Below are 20,364 nucleotides of genomic sequence, written 5' to 3' on the forward strand. Positions count from 1 at the left end.
GTTTGAAATGGATGGTATCTGTTTTGAACCTGTTTTGGTTCCGATTTGAATTGTTTGACTCTGGTTTGATACTGGTTTCAATGATTGGTGATTGTACTCCCGGGTGGAGAAGTGGTAAATACTGTTTTGGTATTGTTTAAACCTCCGAACGACGCAGGCCGATGCCTAGGGAGCGTTTGGTTGTATGCTTGTAAAATAATTGTTGTTGTGACTCCCAGCCCGGACCTGGATGGTTATGCGGGAGGAGTATTAAGAAGTCTGAGCAGTGGTTACTCTCAGCACCTCCAAATGACGCAGGCTGCGGTCTGGGGGGGCGTTTGGTTGTAAAAGGCCTCTATATCTCCCAGCCCGGACCTTTTTAGGTTATGCGGGAGGAGTGATGAGGGAGTCGTTGAATATCTCCCGGCCCGGACCTTGTTAGGTTATGCGGGAGGAGTGTTCATCGGCGGCGTTATGTTTCTATGTCTTGTAACATGCATATGTGAGCATTTGTGTTGCATTGTGATGTGCCAACCACTGAATATTCCTAATTGGATGAAATTTCCTGGGCATGTAATTTTAGTGCATCAAGACACCCGAGGAAGATCAGTACGGTCTAGGTGTGATGGCTAATTTTACTACGCCGGAATATCAAGAGCTCCGATTTGGACGAAAGGAGAAGCTAACTCCTTGATCAAAACAGCCGATAGGAGCAACTAACTCCTTGATCAAAAGAGTAGAAAGGAGAAGCTAACTCCTTAATAAAAAGAGCAAACTGATTGTCCCTCGGAATGACCCTCAGAAGTTTTTGAGCTAACTTGAGTTGTTTTGCAGATATGTTGTAATCGAGGACGATTACTCTCTTCAACAAGGGGAGATGTAACAAACTGCTGACGTGTCGAAGCCTAAAGAATGGAGCCAACTTACAGATGCCGGCCAAGGGGCCTAAACCCTAAGAAGAACTAGCAGCAGAAGAAGTGTCACAGAGTGAGGACGCGGTTGCCCGAGTGCAAAAAACCCTAACCCTAATTTCTACCAGAAACCCTAATTCTGAAAACCCTAATTGCTAAAACCCTAATTCTGGAAACCCTAACCCTAAAACCTGCAAACCCTAATTTATGCCAAAAACCCTAATTGCTGAAACACTAATTCTAGAAACCCTAACCCTAAAACCTACAAACCCTAATTTCTGCCAAAAACCCTAACCCTAAGGCAGCAGACAAATTTCAAAAATTGCGCTGACATGATGACATGGCAGGCTGTACGGATTTCCATAAATTGCGCTGGCAGCTTTTGGCATTGCTTTTTGGACCAGAAGCTTTTGAGTTTGAAAGCTTTTCATATAAACTGCTTTTCAGGCCAAGGACCTTTAGAATATGAGGCTAGGGCTCATTCTCTCGCATGTTTCCTAGAGAAGGTGTAGAGTCTGGAGTACCGGCTTGTACTTTGATGATGCAATATAAAGAAATACTGAAAGGGGCGCCAAGGTTTGGGGCCAATACTCTCTCGGGTGGAATTCCGCCACTCCGTGTCGCGTGTCATCTCTCTCTCTTTCAGTTCAATTGTTAATGAAGTGCTAAAGGTCTGTTCAGTCTAATCTTTTCTATTGGCACGTGGTGCCCGCCTTGTGACAGAAACCATCCGTAGACGATTAGGTAGTCTTTAGGAAATTTCAAGATCGCGTATGGCAAGCCGTGGGTCAAATGGATAGAAGAAATGCCAAATACACAAGCCGTAGGTCAAATCCGATTGCGTTTTTCTACGGAAAAACGCAAACGGACTTCGGAAATGGCTTCTATGCCTTCTGAAACCATCCGTAGACGATTAGGTAGTCTTTAGGCAATGTCAAGAGCGTGCATGGCAAGCCGTAGGTCAATGGGTTTGAATTAACGTCAACTACACAAGCCGTTGGTCAAATCCGGTTGCGTTTTTCTACGGAAAAACGCAAACGGACTTCGGAAATGGCTTCTATCCATACCGAAATCATCCGTAGTTCATTAAGTAGTCTTAAAGCAATTTCAAGAGTGTGTATGGCAAGCCGTAGGTCAATGGGTTTGAATTAACGTCAACTACACAAGCCGTAGGTCAAATCCGGTTGCGTTTTTCTACGAAAAAACGCAAACGGACTTCGGAAATGGCTTCTATGCCTACTGAAACCATCCTTAGATGATTAGGTAGTCTTTAGGCAATGTCAAGAGCTCGTATGGCAAGCCGTAGGTCAAACGGATAAAAGAAACGCCAAATACACAAGCCGTAGGTCAAATCCGGTTGCGTTTTTCTATGGAAAACCGCAAACGGACTTCGAAAATGGCTTCTATGCCTACTGAAACCATCTGTAGACGATTAGGTAGTCTTTAGGCAATGTCAAGAGCGCGTATGGCAAGCCGTAGGTCAAACGGATAGAAGAAACGCCAAATACACAAGCCGTAGGTCAAATCCGGTTGCGTTTTTCTACGGAAAAACACAAACAGACTTCGGAAATGGCTTCTATCCATACCGAAACCATCCGTAGTTCATTAAGTAGTTTTAAAGCAATGTCAAGAGCGTGTATGGCAAGCTGTAGGTCAATGGGTTTGAATTAACGTCAACTACACAAGCCGTAGGTGGACGTAGGATGTTGAAGAAACTATGCAACTAAAAGAGGCAAAGGGGTTTTGCTCGCTACATGTATTGCCATGTACACCTGCACCCATATATAGGATTTGACCAATAAAGACGAGATTTTGACCCGGTGGTCCTGATCTCCGTACACCTCTGGACTGAAGTGTACGGAGATTGGGCAACACTAGAGAATGCGAGGTAGTTTACATTGTGAGGTGTATATATATTAAAACAACATTCATAATCATTGTAGATGGCAACGTCATCAACTAACATGGAGGAAAAGATTGCATGCTCGTGCACGCTCTGCAAGTATAAAATCGTGCGCAAGCGTAGGATATGTAATGAGCATGTGCACAAGTACGGAGAGTTTGCTAAAGAAACCGTACAGAATCTACGATACGACTCTTACGAAACGGACATTGATTTTCGCGACATAGCACCTACATCTGAGAGAGAGAGAGAGAGAGAGAGAGAGAGAGAGAGAGAGAGAGAGAGAGAGAGAAGGGATTATGCGTGAAGGTCCGACCAATATAGAGCCAAGGATGGAAGCAGAAAAGGACTTACAAACAGAAGACGACGGCATGGAGAAGATGCTGGATGCCTTCTTCCAGACAAGCGAGGAGAACGCTAACGAAGCAGCACCAGAAGCCGTGCACCTATCTCCTGAAGACATGTTGAGGAAGTTGGCACGTCAACCAATTTATAAAGGCGCCAAAATATCGACGCTTCGTACTTGTCTGGCGTTTTTGAATCTTCAGTCAGTGTACAGGTGATCAGATGCAAGCGTCACTGCTTTGTTTAGGTACGTAATTTATAAAAGGCATTTTCCGATTGCAACGGTGACGTGCTTGGAGAGCTTTTTAATTTAATATGGCTTAAACAGGTTGTTATGGGAGCAACTTCTCTCGGCTGGCAATGAAATGCCCCCCTCTAGGCCAGACACAAAGCAACTATTGACCTCAGTTGGCTTGGACTACAACAAGATTCATGCATGTCCAAATGATTGCATTCTTTTTCGCAATGAATTCGCAGATTGTCTGTCGTGTCTTAAGTGCGGAGCAATGCGCTACAAACAAGATGCAGTTGGCGAGACAGTGCCAGCTAAAGTGTTGCGGCATTTCTCTATTATTCCTAGGATAAAAAGCATGTTTCGTTGTGGTTCCATTGCAAAGTTGATGCGGTGGCATTCTACGAATAGATCCACTAACGCAACATTTAGGGTGCCTGCTGATTCAAAGGCCTGGACGCACATTGAAGATACCTGGCCACATTTTAAGAGTGAATCACGCAATTTGCGTTTGGGCATGGCAATGGATGGAGTCAATCCATTTGTCTTGAGAAGTTCGTCATGGAGCACTTGGCTTGTGTGCCTTATCAATTACAACCTCCCGCCGTGGCTTGCCATCAAGAAGGGTCATTTGATATTAAGCTTGATTGTACCTGGTAAGTTCAAGGCAAAAAACATGGATGTTTATCTAGCTCCACTAGTTGACGAGCTCCAGGAGTTATTGCATGGGATCGACATAGCAGATGCGGTTGAACCACTAGGACAACAGCATGCAAGGATCCATGGACTTCTTATGTGGACTATGCATGATTGGCCAGGATACGGATATGGAGAAGCTTCTGGTAATGGTTCTTGATTTACAAAATTCTCGTTATTCGCAAGTACTTTGCCTTGGCCCGATTCATGCTTTAATATATGCAGGGCTAACAACTTTGGGATACAATGCATGTCCATTTTGCGGGCAGTCCTTGGATGTGCGCTATTCTGCCTCTCTTCGAAAGACAATTTATCAAGGCCACCACCGTTATCTTCCAGATGGCCATCACTTGCGAGAAGGTCAGCTTGGTCGCATCGAATGTCGTCCTATGCATGTACAAGAGTGGCGTCACCGATGGGAGCAACATGAGGGGCAACCTGTTCCAGGAATGAAACGTTTGTCCATTCTCCATACGTTGCCGTACTGGGGTGATCTACTAATTAACCATTTGCTGGATCCAATGCATATATTCAAGAATGTGGGAGAGCTCCTCTGGAAGACAATCATGGAAATGAAAGACAATCGAGCTTCACGAGATGATTTGCAGTCAGTTGGAAAGATGCCAGAGCTGTGGCCTTTCACCAATGCAGTTGGAAAGATGAGAGCGACACATTTGCTCTCCCGGAACATTGCGAGCAAGTGGTCTTTGTACCGGACCCTCGAGAGCGACAGTGGTGGTTTGTGTTTCAGGTTGCTCCAAGAAATAAACAAGTTTTTGAAGGGCAAGATCTCCGGGAGGAAAGTCAGTCAAACGACGTCCATACTACTGTGACATTAGATGAGATGGACGAAGGTATGGCAGAGGAAGCTGACAGATATATGAGGGATGACGCAGACGAGCCAGAATTGACACTTGTAGGTGAAGATGCAATGGATGAAGACAATCTTCCAGAACGAGTTGGGGCAGAGTTATGTTTGCAATTAGAGATAGACGATGAAACGGTGCAAGATCTTATCGATGATTCCTCACTCGTCGAGGCCTAGGCCTGGAAGTGTTTGTGTGAAGACGTTGATTTAAAATTAAGCTTAAAGTTAATTTAAACAACTGTGTTCTGACGCTTTATTTTACTTTCTTTGTGCAGGACTTTAGTATGGCAGACCAGTTTCTAGATCCCGCTTCTATGAGTGCAGATGCATTCATGGGCTTCGTTACACGGATGACGCCTGCTCAGATGGCAGAGGCTTCTCAGTACTGGGTAGCCAGAGGCACGGGTACTACGCCTCCGGGCTTCACACCCGAGGGTCCGACGCCTAGGGGGGGGACACCTATGGGGGGGGATGCCTATGGATACGACGCTTGCTTCTCCCATCAAGGCCACTTCGACACCTAGGGATGGGGCAAAGGTGGGTACGTCCTCATCTCCGCAGCACAGGCGCACTGGCCGATCTCGACGATCGTCAGGTGGAGGTGGTGGTTGCTGTGGAGGAGGGTCCACAGATGCTTCGACCCCTCCTCGCTCACGACCCCCGTCCTACCCAGGCACACCTCTCGACACATCTCTTGGCACACCTCGGACACCTTGGGGGGCACACGATCCTAGTGCCTCCAAGCTCTATATTGTACGGCCAGATGGTTCTGTTGACATGGATAGAGTCGGGACTGAGATGAAACAGCGGATTCGCCAGCTCGCGAAGCTACAGTTTTCGACCAGCATTTTGACGTCTTGGGATCAGCAGGAAAAGGACAAAGTCACTTACATAGTGGAGACCATCCTGAGAGAGTACCAACCTGCTCCGGGTTCTGACGTTTTTCCGAGGAGCTAGATCAAGGGTGTTGTACGGGACACCGTGAAACATCGACGAGATGTAGCTCGGAAGGCTTTCAGGACGGGCTCGCCGAAGCCTTTGGGCATCCCACACGAGACGTGGCTTCAGATGAGGGAGGATGAGCGGACAGCGGCCATGTGGTTCAGACAGCAGTGTGAGGCTGCGCAGATACGACAGATGACCAGGGGGACATCTCATCTTGGCAGCGGAGGCTTCGACACCTTTCGCTATGAGTTTGTGAGTTTCTAATCCAATCTTAACTATGGCGTTTTTTAAAACGCGATGAATCATGTATTCTTATTACTCTGATTTTTGTATAAACACAGAATCTTGCGATGCATTGAGCCCCGACACGTCAGGAGGAGTCAGATGGATATCGCAGAGATATCTATAAAGTATTGAATGATCTTGATGCTTCAAGAGAGCCTGTAGACTGGGCGGCCTTACAGTCTCGCTGATCGCTTGAGGTGAGACGTTAATATGTGTGAGTTGATTTAATTAAGTAAGTATATGTGAATACTAATTTTGTAAGTTGTCCTATGTGCAGGTTGTTATGCCTAGTCATCAGTGGCTCGGATTTCATATATATGCTTTGTGAGACACAAACACGCTTTTGTGTCTCCTTTTGTATAGACATATATATATGGTTATGATTATTGTTCAGACAGTTATTGTTTTCCTTATGGTTATGGTTATTGTCATTGTCATTGTATAGACATGGTTATTTCTCCTATTCTTGTATAGACATAGTTATGGTTCAGGTTTTGTTTATGGTTATTTTTAACTTTCTGGTTATGCTTATGGTTATTGTTAATTTTGTTTCTGGTTATGATCAAAGTGGTTATATTGGTCGGTTATGGTTTTAAGTTATGGTTATGGTTTTAAGTTATGGTTATGCTTTTAAGTTATGGTTATGGTTTGTTATGGTCATTGGCCTTAAATCTCATGTGAGATCCTACATGGATAGCATGTAGGAGGCGTATAAATGATATATATTTTTTGAAAAGTTTATGTAAAAACGAAGGGAACTCTGCTGAAATTTCTGCGGGAGCACGGTTGATTTTGGTGCTGCTCGCTTTCTTGGGCAGAGGGCAGGAAGTCTAGCTGTGGTGCCTGTGTCCATCTTTTCACTGGGCACAGGCCAGGCTACCTGCCCTCTACCTAAGAAAAAATTTTATTGTTATGGTCGTCGATATGCGTCGCTATGCTCGTCTATACCAGCGTCGATATACGCGTCGCTATCCGCGTCGCTAATAAAACCTTTCAACGCGTATATCGACGCTCTTTGCGATAGTTTCACAGGGACGCATATATCGACGCGTATAGCGACGTTAAGCGTCGCCATATACGTCGATAACCCCCTTTTTTGTTGTAGTGGTTGCAAAAGAGAAGAGTAGTGCAAAAGGCCCGCAAATTCACAATGGTAGGTGAGGATCTCATGAACTATGGGTGTGACGGAGTGCTTAGAAGGGTGTTGTACAAAGAAGAGATAAGAATGGTGTTGGAGCAATGCCACGAAGAAAGTGGAAATCAGGGCAAAGACCAGGTTCTGTTTTGAGTGCTTAGAGCAGGTTTTTGGTGGCCTTCCATAGTGAAGGACGTACATTATTGGTGCAAGACGTGCCACGAGTGTCACACTATAGGTGAAAGACGACTGGTAGCGGAGTCACAAGGTGCCATCATCGCACAAACTGCTTTTGAGAAGTGGGGTCTAGATGCTATAGGCCCTCTCCCAAAGTCTACTAGTGGTAAAAAGTACGTGGTGGTAGCCATTGACTACCTTACCAGGTGGGTCGAAGCCAAAGCAGTGAAGGAATTAAATGCTAATGTGGTGGCTCAGTTTGTGTTCGATAACATCTGTTGCCGTTTTGGTGTTCTGTGGGTGTTAGTTTCTAATAGGGGTCAGGGGTTTAGAAGGAAGCTCATGAGTGCATTAGTGGAAAAGCTAAAGATTCAGCATCAGTTTTCCTCACCCTATCACCCCCAATGCAATGGTCTAGTTGAGAGTGCTAATGGTCAAATCGTCAAGATGTTAACAAAGTATGTATACAAGCAGGAAGCTGAGTGGGAGACAAATCTAGAGAAGTGTCTGTGGGCATATAGAACGTCCTATAAAGTAGTTACAAACTTCACTCCATTCAAGCTAGTCTATGGTAAGGAGGCTGTGTTACCGGTGCATGCATAACTAGGTGCTTTGAAGGGTATGTGTCGTGTCAATGCCACTCAACAAGGGGTTCTACAGAATCGGATAGCCAATTTAGAGGCTTTGCAGATGGACAGAGAGGCAACGGCGGACTACTATGTGAAGGAGAGAGAGAAGCGGGTTGCCAAGTTCAATCAGAACTTGCCATACAAGAAGATAGAGGAAGGAGACCTAGTCATAAAGTACGAAAGCTATCTGGATTTCACATTGCAGAAGAAGTTCAAGAAGAAGTGGACAGGTCCATATAAAGTGCAAAAAAAGCCTTTCCAAATGGGACCTATCAGCTGGTAAGAGCAAATGGCAAGCTTCTTAGGAACATGGTAAATGTTGTGCGGCTCAAAATGTATTTCGAGAGGGACTTAGTGCCTGAGGTGTAGCAAATTATAGTAAAGGGGGGTGAGCAACCCACCTAAAGCATGCGGTGTGCGAGAGAAAGGAGATGAAGCTTGTATATACACTTATGGTTTTGCGAGTGCTCTTAATCGTCAGTTTGGTGTGCCAATTTCAAAGTTTTGTACATATGCTTTTGGTCAAACATAAATGTTCGACGAGGGGACTGGACAATGATGGTGCAGCCAAAGTCGGTCTAAGCTAGGAAATGGTCTATGCCAGGCAGAGGTAGTAGGTAAGTGCAGTGCAGAAGGCTAGAGCAGGTGCCAAGGTCCTGGGCAGCCAAGTGATAGCGGAAGTGTATGCTCCATGTGGTTGTTTAGTCCAAAAGTGTTGCGGGATGGTCCACATGAGTTGGCAAATGAAGGTGTCCGAAATGCCAAGTCAGTGCTCTGGTATGTAGTGTTCAGTGTGCTCTAGAAGCCAGTCCAGACGGCTCGTCAAATGGAGCCCTGGTGTGCAAGATACAGAAGTTTAAAGGTAGAGTGTGTAGCAGATCCCCAACGGATAGGGCAACTCGGGACAGGTGCACAGGCAAGTGTCAATAGATACATGTGTAGTGCTCGAGTTGTGGAGCATGATTGTCTTCTCGGATTGCGAATCGGAGCTCTGGTTAGCAAGTTAGGTGGATTGAAAATTTTTCGGGGACCGAATCTGAGTCTACTTGACCGCACTGGAAGATGCACCATCGGTCATCTTTCAAGCCTTGCCAAGGTTCTCTGTCATAGGGTACATCATGTGGAGCTAACACAAACCGACGGTATGTCAATCGGGTTCCTGGTGCGCAAGTTACTGCAGGTCAAAGTTGGGAAATGTCCTTTGAGGGGTGATTACAGATAATGTTCTTGTGTTTTGGCAGCCTTGTTGGGCGGGCCTGGGAAAGTCTAGAGGCAACGACGATTGCGTAGATCCAAGCCGGCAATGTGATTTTTGGCAATATCTTACGGCTCGGATATCAGGGCTAGGAGCAGCAAGTTACACTTGCTTGAAAGGTGGTAAAAAAGAAGGGGGATTTTCCAAAGCTTGAAGGGGAGTTCAAAGTACTTCAAGAGGGGGTGCCTCAGCTACTGCCACGTGGGCAGACGAGGTAGTCCCACATGGCAAGTATGGGGATCGGATTGTGGGGCATTTAGCCTAGCCTGTGAACTCATTGGGTATGTGTGAGAGAGTGAGGACACTCTTGAAAAGGTGGCTATGGCGTGCCTTGAGCAGAACTGGCGCGTGGCCCTGCAGAGGGCGGAGCTCCGGCTCTGTGCAGCGCTACGTGTGGCGGGGATTTTGGCCAGACGGGGTAGCGCGGTGGCACGCGCCCGCTTGAGGAAAGAGACCGGCAATGTCCACTGATGATGTGGTAGGCCCTGATGAGGGGGTCGTTCCCGCGGCACCATTTTGGGAAGGGAGAGAGGAGGCATTAGCGAGGTCCCCCCCTTGCATGAGAGGGGTGTGTCCCACAGGGCTGAAAGGGAAGTAGCAAGGTAGCTTGCAAGGGGAGGATCCCGCAGTGGGACAGTGAGCATAGAAAGAGAGAGAGAGCCCGAGGGCGGAAAGGAGCCCATTTCAAGGGCCGTCCGGGCAAAGCAAAGGCCAAGGCAGAGCAAAGGTAAGGCCGGACCAAAAAAGGGTGAAGGAGGAAAGAGAAATAGAGAAAGAGAGGAAGCAGGGGACGAATGAGCCAAAGGAGCAATGCAAAGTGGGCATTCCCAAAGGGGTAAAAATAATGAGGAAAAAAATAAAAATGAAAAAGCCTAAGGGCAATAGCAACCTCACTAATGCCTCCTCCCCAAGCACAAAAGAAAGAGAAAGAGAGCAAATGGAGTAAAGCGGTTTCCCCCTTCCAAAAATGTCAAATCAAGGTGCCAGATGGACCAATTACAGTGTAAATTCCAAAATTAAAGCCCCCCTTATAAAAATCAAAATTGGATCAAATTAGGGGTTTTTTATTTGGTGCCGTTTGAAACCTACAAAGCGGTGTTCTTTGATAGATCAACCCCTTTGTAACTTTTTCTTGAAAATGGCCATAGTGATGGCAGTGCAAGCCAGTGTACATGCTTTTTGAAGTGCAATCAAGCCACCGTTGCCCCCTCTTGCTGTTGTTTCCCCTTCCTCCTTCTCTTTCTCCTACTTTCATGTTTCCCCTACGTGCCGGTCGTGTGGAAGTGTGTGCCCCCCGGACTGACGGTGTTTTTTGTGAGAGAGTGAGATTGAGCGGCTGTGAGTGTGTGTAAGGGTGGAGATAGGCTGTGGCAGTAGGTGTGTGTTGTGTGGTGGATTTGTGGAGTGTGTGAGCAGTGTAAATTGTGGAGGCGATGGTCTGCTAATGTAAAATGTTTTTTGGAAGGTGTTTTCTAAGAGGATAGGGGTTTGTGGATACCTTGAGCTATAGAGAGGTCCTTGTGTTTGTGCCGGCCGTATTCCCACCTTCCCCCTCTCGAACGTGAGTCTAAAAAATAGGGCAATAGAGATGCATCAAAGGGTAGATCATCAAAGTCTTGTGGTCGCCGGAATGTTCAATGCCATTATTGTGATAAGTTCGGTCACATAAAGAAGGATTGTTATGCATGACAAAGAGAAGGGCAAAAGTAAAGGCAAAGATTATGATGATAAAGAGGAGAAACCAAAGAGTTCGGTTAAGATTGAAGAACTGAACATAGTTCATGATGATAGTGATGCGCAAGACATTAATACGTTGGCTGAAAACAATGATGTCTTTTATGATGCACAAGAAACTCTATCTTTGCAGAGTTCTATGCCAACTGAACTCCTTGTTAGTGGTGAAGTATCCTATACATGGATTCTTGATTCGGGTGCTTCTTTGCATGTCACACCTCATAGGCATTGGTTTACTACATACAAGGAAACCATTAGCTTCGTTACACTTGGTGATACTCTTGTGACATTGTTGGCGTAGGTGATATTGCCATGGTTATGGAAAATGGGGTGAAATTTATCACCATAATGTGCGTCATGTTCCAGCCTTGACACGCAATCTAATTTCGGTTGGATGTCTTGATGACTTAGCTTACAAAGTCACTTTTCATCAGCAGTCTTGGCGTATTGCAAAGGGTCATCTTATCATAGCCCATGGTTCTAAAGTTGGCTCACTTTATCCTCGTTATGTATCTGATAAAAACAGTGTTCTTTTTGTAACTGAGCTGCCAACGGTTGCTTTGTGGCATAGCCGGTTAGGACATATGTCAAAGAAGAAAATGGAGACACTCTCTCGCTTGGGCTACTTATCGTCTTTGTCATTTTCTGATTTTTCTTTTGTGAAAAACTCCACACATTTGGCTGTGAAGCTTATGAACTTGTACCCAAGGAGTTGCATGCTAAGCTAGATCCTAAGTCCAAGAAATGCATCTTCATTGGCTATGGTTTAGATGGTCAATTTGGCTATCGTTTATGGGATCTGGAAATTCAATCAGTGATCTGTAGCAGTGATATTGTCTTTAATGAGACTAAGATGCATAGACAGCCAGTGAAAGAGGTTGAATTTCGAAAAGTGACATTTTTTGATGTATCACCTCCTGTTCAGACAATGCTCGAGCCAAATACTACACAGGCTAGTAAGAGTTCTGATCAGCCGCGGAGACCTCAAAGAGTTTCACATCCACCAGAACGTTTTGTTCCAGGCGTGGATTTTGTTTTGTTGACAGATAGTGGTGAGCCTTCTTGTTACAAAGAGGCTATGCTAGCCAATGATAAGGTTCAATGGGAACATTCTATGAAGAGGGAGATATCAATTGCAAGTATTGCAAAAAAACAAAACTTGGGAGTTTGTTTCGTTGCCAAAAGGTAGGAAAGCATTGCCTTGTAAATGGGTTTACAAGAAGAAGATTGACAATTACAAAGCTCATTTAGTGGCCAAAGGTTTTAAGCAAGAATGTGGTGTCGATTTCCAGGAAATCTTTTCTCCATTGGTCAAGATGACCACACTGAGGATGTTGCTTGCTTTGGTTGCCACTGAAGATATGGATCTTGATCAACTAGATGTAATTACAGCTTTCTTACGTGGTAATCTCGAGGAAGAGATCTATATGCAGCAACTTGAAGGGTTTGTGCTAAAGGACAAGGAACATTTGGTCTGTAAGCTTCTGAAAAGTCTCTATGGCTTGAAGCGATCATCCAGACAATGGTATCAAAAGTTTGATGCATTTATGCGTTCCCTAGGCTATAAGCGCAGTAATGAAGATCCATGTCTTTACGTGAAAAGACAACAAGAGTAAGTTGGATTTACACATTTGTTGATTTTGCTCTTTCTTGGAGATCCGTTCTTCAAGACTGTACATCTATTTCTACCACGGAGGCAGAGTATGTTGCATCTTGCTCGCCTAGTGAAAGATCTTGGATTGGAGCAGTGTACACCAGTTCTTCATTGTGATAGTCAGAGTGCTATTGCGTTGGCTAGCAATCCAGTGTTTCATTCCAGAACGAAACACATTGATGTGCGTTATCACTTCAGTCGTGAATGCCTAGCAAACAAGAGCCTTGATTTAGTGAAGATTCCTACATCACAGAACACAACAGATGCACTCACTAAAAGTTTCTCTAGCCATCAGTTTGAGAACTGTCGTGCGTTGATGGGCATTGGATGAAGAGTGGTTCTCTTTCATTCTTATGATCTCCCACATTGACCATTAAGTGGGAGAATGTTAGGTTTAATGGCCAGGTGGCCGACCGCCCATCACTAACTTCTACTAACCTTAAGTGTACAGCTATACACTTGTGTGAGCCATTAACACTAAGTACAATGTGTATTGTGCCTTAGTACATAAGATAGAGAAAAAAGAAAGAGGATATACAGTACGTTGGCTTTTCCCCTTCAACCTGTGTGTGTGTGTAGTTATGGTGGTGTGTGTGAGTATGTGCGTTCGTATTCCTCTTCCGTTGTGCTCCCAGCTCCTCCCCTTCACAATATTGCTTGGAAACCCATACAACTTGTATAAGTTGTCAACCATATACTTAGCTAACTCTGGAGTTTTAATTGTAGACTAATTCTTTTAGAATAAACTTACAAAGTTTAGTCAGTGATCTACAACCAACCATACCAATCATGCCCTTGTACAGAGGTTGGTAAACCCACAATGAAATCCATAAAAATACTTTCCCATTTACCATCAGGAATTTCCAATGGATACAAGAGACCTTCTGCATTCAAGTGCTTCGCTTTATTCACTTGACATTTTTGGCAATGTAAGACATAGTTTTGAACATACCCGTGTAAACTTGGCCTGAAAAATTGTTGTCGCACAAGCACATAAATTTTATTTATGCTTTCATGCCCTGCAATAGGAGTGTCATGATATTCATAAATAATTTGGCACCGAATGTCCGCTTCGATCGGTACACACACCCTCTGTTGGAGTAAAGAAGCCTTTGCTCCAGGCCGGACACACTTACTACTTCCTAAGGTTGCTCCACCCACACTCTCGTACTTCTTCCCTTCCAATCCTTTCCTCGCACGCATCGCGTACACACGCCCTCACAAGTGGTATCAGAGCACAATGGTAGCGAACAACGCGCGTGCGACGACTTCGCGACGATCGACGTGAAAGCACGGAGTGTGGCTATGGTGGCTTGAGCTTGGCGGTGGCAAATCTAGTGTGGATCGGAGCCACTTCAAAGGGGATCGGATGGATCTCTATTTCCCCAGCTTATGTAGCCCCTCTTGGCTTGGAGGGGGATCTTATTGATTCTCATAGAATCTCGGCAGGTGAAGGTTGTCTGCAGATCTCAGTAGACCTTGGAGAAGCGAGCAGGAAGGGGTCCCTATGAAAGAAGGCACTGGATCTACAAGGCAGCAGGTGAGCGAGCAAGCAGGAATCTTGTAGAGCAAATCGAGTGCAAGCAGTAGGGCTTTGGCAGCCAGGTCACACACACATACACACTGTGTAGGGCTCGAGCAGTAGAAACCGAGCTTGAGATGAGGCATTTGCTCATCGATTGGGTGAAAGAGAGGAAACTAGCAAGCAAAAGGGGGAATTTGTCTACAGTACAATAGCGCTATGCAATAGCGATGTGGCAAAGTGCAGTAGCCGAGCATTGGCCGAGAGCTCAGTCGAGCCATAACCGAGCTGGAGCAGGGAATCAAGAGCAGAGACACCAATTTTTATTGTGTGAGTGGTCGCGCGCACACACGCTCACACTCACACAATCAAGCAATTGCCGCTGTGTCTGGGCGCTGTGAGCAGCAGAGCCATAATCGGTTACAATTCGAGCACTTGCAATCGGGCAGCAGACTCAAAGGGGAGAGCAGCCGACAGTCGACAGAGAGCTTGTGAGCAAGAGGACAATTTGGGGCGTTAAGGGCAGCGTTGCGCAAGCCCTGCAGAATCGAAGCTCGGTAATTGAAGGAGTTGGTGAGAGGCATCGAGCAGGACAGCTGGTAGCGAGCTTGGGTGCGCCTCAGCTATATCTAACACGGTTTACATTGTCCACGTAAGCCCGAGATCTACGGTGCTCAATCATCCGACCGTAGATCCCATCTCCTCCCATGCCCGTGTGAGATATAGGCCAGGTTGGGTGCGTGATAGTGTTACGCGCGCGCGCACACACACACATACACACACTCTCAAAGTAGCTCGCAGGTCAAAAGAGATAAGAAAAAAAAAACTCAACAGAGGGTGTTCCCACACTTCGGCCATCGGCAACAGACAAAGCAAGAGATAAGTGTGAGAGAGGAAGAGAGAGTATACAACTCTCTGACTCTGAGCTCGGCTCTTAGTTTTCAGTCAAAAAGGTACAAGGTTTTGTGATAAAGCACATAGCTTTTGTAGGCTACGATCTACTCCGATGATAGGACTCGACACTGAGCTCTTCAGCAATGACGTCCTTGTCACCTCGACAGGTAAAGAGAGAGTCTCTGTGGTTTTTGACAGACTTGGTGTTTCAGCATACCCACGGCATCCACTTGCCACTTTCTCCTGCAGCAGCTTCTTCTCGGCATCAATTTTTGACACTAATTTGGCAGCTCGACTTTGGCCTCGACCACAAGCGAGCTACGGCATCGACACTTCGTCCGGCAACCGAAGGCGACATCGAGCATTTTCTTAGCTTCAAGCACAGGTGGCCACAGCATCGACGCTTCCGCTCGGTGGCAAAAGACAAAATCGATGACATTTTACTCGGCTTCTACCTAGCGAGTGTGAGAGAGAGCATTCAGGCTCTCCTCCGATGTAGCCTCGCCATCGGCTTCCTTCCCACGCTCATTTCGGAGCGGTTTTCGCTCCGACGGATATCCTTTGCGTCCTCAGTTTCTCAACCTCGACACAGCAAGAGATGATAGAGTCATTAGGAAATTTTGGAGGTCATTTGGAGGGCCATATGAAGAGAGAGAAAAATAGAGCGCGTCCAATGAGCATGAAGGCTACGTTACGTAGAAAAGTACCTGGAAAGACTCAAAAAATAGGAAAATAGCATAAAACTTTCACGAAACTAGGATTGTAGCATAGTAATTTCCTTGCTTTTACCGAGCTTTTAGGTGCTTGCGTGTGGTCACTTCTGATATTCTCTCATGGTCATTAACGTACTGGAGGGTGACCATTAAGCCCGCACAAGATATTGGAATTTTAAAACACTTTCCCTCCATTAGAATGCTTTCAAAGTGAATCTCCCTCCACTAAAGCTTTTCTCTGAGAGTTATGGCATCCACGTCTTCTCGCCCAAGAGCCTCAAGGTGTTTACTGTCTCTCACACCAACAAACAACAACGGCACTTTGCCTAGAAGGCCAAGTAGTAGCATATCCTCAATTACAATACCAGCTTCAATAAGTGCAGACAACCAATGGGTTGGACAAAGGATAAACAAAGGTTCATGGGTCCTCATGCAACCAAGAAGACCCAAGAGGTTTAGTGGTATCAACGTTTACCGCTCAGCATGGAAGGCCAGGGTGTTGGATTTCAAAGTTGAGATCGGCAAAAGATCTGTAAAGGAAGTTCTTGTTCAGCATGTGTTTACCCATCCAGAGGTGATAGCAAACGGTGGAAATGTATCAAATATACATCAACCACGTTGCAATTGTAAGTACTCTTGACATGTGAACTTATTGATACTCTCATTATAACTTTTCTTATATATTTTGCAATGTTTCTCCCGCTTGTTATGAGTAATGTCTCTACTCTTCACAACTCAATTACATTAGATTTGTCATTTGTACTTATTGATACTCTTAGTTTAACTCTTCTTATATATATTGCAGATGTTTATCCCTCTTCTTATGAGCAATGGGAGCCTGTGGAGTGCATAATAGGCCTCTTCCATGTTGTACATGCCCATATTGGTTCTCTACAGTATTCAGAGAGGAGCAGCAAAAGATTGGCTGATGAGGGAATCTTTTTTTATGACCACTTTTACCAACTCAGCTCAGGCAATAAGAATGGCATGTTGGTGAAACTACCTCTACCGACCGATTGGAACACTGTGGACTGGCCAGTTCCCGAGGAAACAATGGTGAAGGCAATGCGAAGTAAGCTCTACAAGGATATACAAAGGTCTCTGCGTAGCTCTGTTCCTACCAAACTGGTTCGAATTGCAAACTTTTGTCCTGTTGCACTCTTCATAGAGCTGTTTCATAGCTACAACATCAGAGTTACAAAAACTATGTTCATGTGCAAGTCATTTCAGCAGTCATCCTGTGACAAACTTCTTGACAAAGGATGGTATGCAAAGGAAGAGATTGGTTTACGGTGCGAGGTCGCGCTTGATACTCTAGTTGTCAAGTACATGATTGCAAGCCAATCACTATTACTCTCATTTTGGTATATGCGATCACAAATGCTAAACGGTAAGTACATTCCTATGGACCAAGTTTCTGCAGGTTTGGAAGATAATCCTACTGTGGATGTGGAAGTGATTGATAAAGAGAATGGCCTACTATTGGTGGTTACAATAAGGGAGCTATGCAGTCTTCAGCATTTGCGAAATGACATCATTGAAGAGTCAATGGACAAGGAACTATCAGATTTTTCCTTTTTCTTAGCTGGCCGTAAGGTGATGCGGCGAAGAGAAAAAGATATTTTGTGCAAAGAGTTGGATGGTCGGGTTGAAGTAGTGTCAATGTAACAGATATTCTTGTAAACCCAAGTGTATACAAATGACTTTCAAGACATGAAGTTTATTGATCTCATTTTTCAATTGTGCCCTGTGAAAAAGTGTGCTTGAAATACATTTGTTTACCACGTCAAATCTCTCTCTCTCTCTCTCTCTCTCTCTCTCTCTCTCTCTCTGTCTATATATTATATATATATATATATATATATATATATATATGTTAGACAAGACAAAGACAGATAGAAGAATCATCTTAATTCATTAGAAAGTACAAACTCGTCCGTGAACAATGGACTGAGATACAATTTCTGTAAGTATGGAATCAGAATGTCTTCAAGGTAAAAATCGAAGGAATGCCCCTCGAAAGAAGGTGGTGAGATAGTTGTTCCCGGCGGATTTAGTTCTCCCTTTTCGGGAGTATCATCAATTAGTAGTGTATTAGTTGCATCAAAGGGTACACCGATTTGGCTAAACGGTTTGTACAAAAGAGGTAATCCTGGTTTTTTAGGGTGGTAGTGGCCCTCAACAGTAACGCATTTTCTTTGATCATACAAAAAGGCAAAATCTGACGTGTGAGCTTGGCATACACTGCAAACTATTGCAACTAGTGGCGATAAGTTTTGCCTTTGCATTGAAGACCATATGCCAACTCTGAAGCGCGGAAGAAGAAACTCAATAAACTCCTTGGTTCCTGGACGAACCACGACTCGACAAGTTCCCATCCGAAACGTTTGCAAATCCTCAAAGGGTCCTCTGTCACCGAGAGGCACCCGCATCAGCAGCAATCCATTGACGTCCAAGATAATCAACCTCTGTAAAAGTTGACAAGTACATATAAGTAGTTAGAAGCTGAACATATTTTGCCATACTTGAATAGACATTACCGGAACAACCGTATCTACAGGTAGCAAGGGTCCATACTGGGTCTCTGTAGTGTTCATGTCGTTGTTGCTCTCCTCCGCTTTATCTTCATAGTCATCATTCAAATCTTCATCAGGGGTCTCCCCCATGGCCCTTTCTGCCTGATTCAAGGTTGATCGGCTTGCCTCATACATCCTTTCCTGATCCATATCATTTTGCTCGTCCCGAGGCCTGCTTTCCTCATCCATATCCTTTTGCTCATCTATAGGCCTGCTTTCCTCATCTTCGGTTTCAGCCATAGGCTCTTTTGGCTGTTCCACAGGCTGACTTGCCTCTTTTATTGTCTCCTCCGGTTGAACCTTAGCTGCTTCCATATGCTCATTTGTCCTTTCCTCATCCTCGACTCTTTGATCTTCTGCTGATATGACACCCTCGGCCCGATGCGATTCCACTGTATCGGATGTAGGGGTTTGTCGTGGTGGCACGTCATGTTTTGTAAGATCAATAGTGCGCTCATCCAAGCCGCTATCTTCAAGCTCTCTAGGGCTAGACATAGTAAGCAGGTGTTGTATTAAACTTACCCGGTATCTTTGCAAATAATCATATGTGTAGTTTTTTAAAGCACTCTACAAAATTGAAAGACCACATGATGAGAATTCTTTTATAGACTAAACCAAAACTAACTGAATGCATTGCAAAATGGGTACCTTAGTCATGAAAGGTTTTAATGCAAAGTAGCTTTGCAGGACATATTCTGCATGGAGAAGACATCTCCAGCCGCAAGAATTCCCATCGGTTTGATTTGGGACAGGTACTTCTTTGATTGTGTCCTTGTATAGTTCATACCTTCCACATAGCTTGCCATAGGCAAGCAACAACCTCTTTATACAACTGCACAAGGCAATGTCAAGATGTTAGCATGAGGCTTCAAATTTACATGGATATCTATAATAAACACTTTCTGACACAAAACACTTACAGCCTAATTTCAGGGTGGGTTCCTTTTATTGAATTGAACACCCACACTGCTGGTTGGTCAACATCAAGGCATATGAGACTCCAGTGATGGTTGTTCTCATATGGGAAGATGATCACAGTAACTTCCAGCATAGCACAGTGGCGGAACCAGCTCTCAAAGGTCCCAGATGGACTATTCTTTTGTCTAATAATTACAGACATTTGTGGATCAAGGAGAAACACCTCTGTGTGAGTGTGCAGTGGGAGTTGACTTTTGATCAGGCTGCAGAGACTCTACCTGAGTTAGCAAACCTATTATCTGAGTTTTCAAAGCTAGCAAGATAGTAACACTTACTTAAGACAAGCATAGATAATTGTGTCTGAAATCTGAGCATCTGGATTCTGCAATAAATCAATGTCCACCTTTTCCAGAGCTAGGCTTCTGGTTCCATCTACAAATGGTATCTCTGCAAGCAAACCATTCTTCATTGAAAGCAGAGTTTCTTGATTCATTGCCTCTATAGACAGGGTCACATTGCACTCTGTTTGTTTCTGGGACACCTCTGCTACTTTTGCTTTCTCCTGAAGCTCTGCTTCCCTCATTTCCTCTGTTTGGCGAGCAATAGTCTCTGCCTTTGCCCTTGTATTCACATCATGTGTGACATCTACAACTGTGAGCTGAGGCACTAGCTCCGGGGGGTATAACAAAATTTCTCTCATTTTCTTATCCTTGCAGACATTGGGGACCAGCAGTTTGTCATACCTCCACCTTATTCTTTTCAATGTCTCACTATCTTTGTCCATTATAGTAACCCTGTGGGCATGGGCTGCAACAATGGTCATGTCACTGAAGTACTCCAGTAGGAAGTCCTCAGCTGCTTCCTGTAGAGCCATCAATGCCACCACCTTCCACCGTTTGGTGCCCCAGGTAGCTTCATCACATATGGACCTCACCATCCTCTGGAAGGGCAGTTTTGGTATGCATAAATCTACACATTTTTGTGCCTTTCTGA

This window comes from Adiantum capillus-veneris, chromosome 15, assembly GCF_014529385.1.
Source record: "Adiantum capillus-veneris isolate H3 chromosome 15, ASM1452938v2, whole genome shotgun sequence".
NCBI lineage: Eukaryota > Viridiplantae > Streptophyta > Polypodiopsida > Polypodiales > Pteridaceae > Adiantum > Adiantum capillus-veneris.